Here is a 2,558-nt window from a genome sequence, read left to right as displayed (position 1 = left end):
GCATATTTTTGGTCAGATTAGAAGTAGGGAAGGTACTAGAGTTACGCTTTTCATGTTTTCTAGTTTATTTAAGAAGTTGTGGTAAGGTAACTGTAAAATAAAAGGTAATTGTACCAAAATCTTTATTTCCTTTGTTGGTTCGTCAGTAGAAATGTATAATCTCAGAATTCTATTTGCACAGGTGAGCCATGGAGATTTGCACATAAGAGCACGAAATGGAAGTTCGTTGAAATGTAGACGACAAACAACCCACTGTAATGGCCTACCTATTCTTTCTTCTAGTTTCCGAATGATTCCACCTTTCCAACCTGTATTCGTGTTGGTGCCATCATCACCGACAACTTCTAGATGTTCCACATCAACTAAATTGTCTTGTAAAAGTTGCCATATGCTTGCGTCTCATCCTCAGCTGACCCGGAAGGAGAGGTGACGTGGCCAAAGTAATGACAACCAGGTTCCGCTATAAGAGAAATATGTTCTTCTTTGACAGTGTCGCGGTAGTACTTTTCACCTGACTTGTGTGAGTGTAATGTCTTTGCGGCCGTCAAAATACAGCCCATATACAGAATCAATACTTTCGATGTTTTGGAGCTTAACTCCAACACTTTCTTTGACCGACTAATCTTGCATTTGTCAGTGACAAAGGCTAGCCTGATCTTCTGTTATCAAACCTGCTTTTTTGGCATCCAGAAAACCAGATGAAACAATCAAGGACGCTGCTCTATCACTTACTCCAAATCTTTGGGCAGGTAAGGCAGTGTGTTCTAACACTAGTGTGTTTTGTTTGGTTTTAGAAAATGGAAGAGAAAATTCATCGTCAGCATCATTTTTGGAAGAATTCATGTGCGACACACCTACATTGTTGTCGTCTGTATGAGAGTCTGGCTTATCTGAATGGTTACGTGTTCTAGCTGATACTTTTCTGGTAAGTGTTGATGTTGAATGACGTTTTGATAGCTTCTATTTACGTTCATTTCTCTTTGTAATCTTTTTTGGGTCAGGTAGATCAACACTTCCAACGCGTCCAATTCTTTCGGTTCTCTGGTCCAAGAGAAATGGTTATTCATTGATAGGAACTTTCCTTTCCTTTGGACAAGTGCAAGAAGAAAAATAAAAGCATTTACAAGCAGCGATGTCAAWTAATTTTCCGGCAGAAGAGACAAAGTCGTCTTTTTTAGAGCTTAAACCTATTGGGTTCCTTAAAAACATTTGTTTAAGAGTCAGAAATTTCTTATGGTATGTGGTGAGCATTTGTACAAATCTGGCGTGTGAAACTATCGGAATAGAAGACTTTTTGAAAGTATTTGCAACTATTTCTGTAACCTAGGTACTCCTAAGTTCATAGTTGTCGCCTCGGAGTCGCCCTATACGAAATCTTTCAAACTGGTAACACAAAAGAACATCCTGGWAAGTAGGTAACTGGGACTCAGAGAGATTGTACGGATATATGCCAAGCACAGGACATTTCTGTCTACATTTAAATTTACATACACACATTTTGAGTTCTGTGTTCTGTTGAGAAAATATAAGTGATAGCACTCGGCGAAATCAACGACAAGAGTTAAGAAACTCGATGAAAAAATATTTATGTGGAGACCAATCCGAACGTGTCGCATGGCGCAGGAAAATGAATGGAAATGATGGAAGAATAGATAGTAGAGTGAAGGAACTCGATAAAAAAATATTTATGTGGAGACCTATCCGAACGTGTCCTTTGGTGTAGGTGAAAGAATGTGAGTGATAGCACTCGGCGAAATCAACGTCAAGAAGTGTGGCCGCAAGCCGATTTTCGGGAACGGTTCGTTCTACGGCCATGATCCATCATACCATTTCGGCAGCAAATGACGTGAAAAATAACTTTTGTTTTATACGTTTTGCCATGAGATGCGTATTTCAGGCGCTAGGTAGACAATTTCCCGATTTCCGAAATTTAAAGGCCGGAGTTGGGGTTGAAGATGCATTCCGATCTCAAAACAAAAATTTGCTTTGGAATCGGGAAGTACTAAGGCAACTTTTCCGCACTATTAGAAATCCTGAATCGAAAAAAGTCCGGAATCGACCCACCCTAATCCCTACAAAATTTTAAGAAAAGATTAAGAAATTTTAAGAAAAAATTTTGTGTGTTTCACATTTGTAGTTTTTACCTTCCTTTTTTAGTGGTTGCATAGAGCTAAATATTTAATACCAAAATAAGATTTTTTAAGCAGATTCGCATTAAGAGGGTCTAAAGTTAGATTAGATAAAGATTGGAAAGTTTTTAATTACAAATCTAAATGTGGGGCTTAAATATTGACATTTGTATATACGTTTATTTTTATAGTTCTAAGTATTGTATTAATATTATGTGATATGGAGTGATATTGTTTTTGTTAATTTTTTTATACTATTATATATGAATTGTTATCGTTTTGTTTTTTTCATTTTTTTTTTTATGTAAATAAATTTTTAATGGGTGTTATAGGCCTACTGGAAAACCGAACACCCAAAAATAACTTCGGTAACGCGCCCTTTTCCATACCTCATAGGTGGTGTGGAAAATGCGAATTGGGTGTTTTATT

Source organism: Bactrocera latifrons, unplaced genomic scaffold (assembly GCF_001853355.1).
Source record: "Bactrocera latifrons isolate USDA-ARS-PBARC rearing strain unplaced genomic scaffold, ASM185335v1 scaffold_273, whole genome shotgun sequence".
In the NCBI taxonomy this organism is placed as follows: domain Eukaryota; kingdom Metazoa; phylum Arthropoda; class Insecta; order Diptera; family Tephritidae; genus Bactrocera; species Bactrocera latifrons.
The sequence above is the reverse complement of the archived record's forward strand: the minus strand, read 5'-3'. Positions refer to the sequence as shown.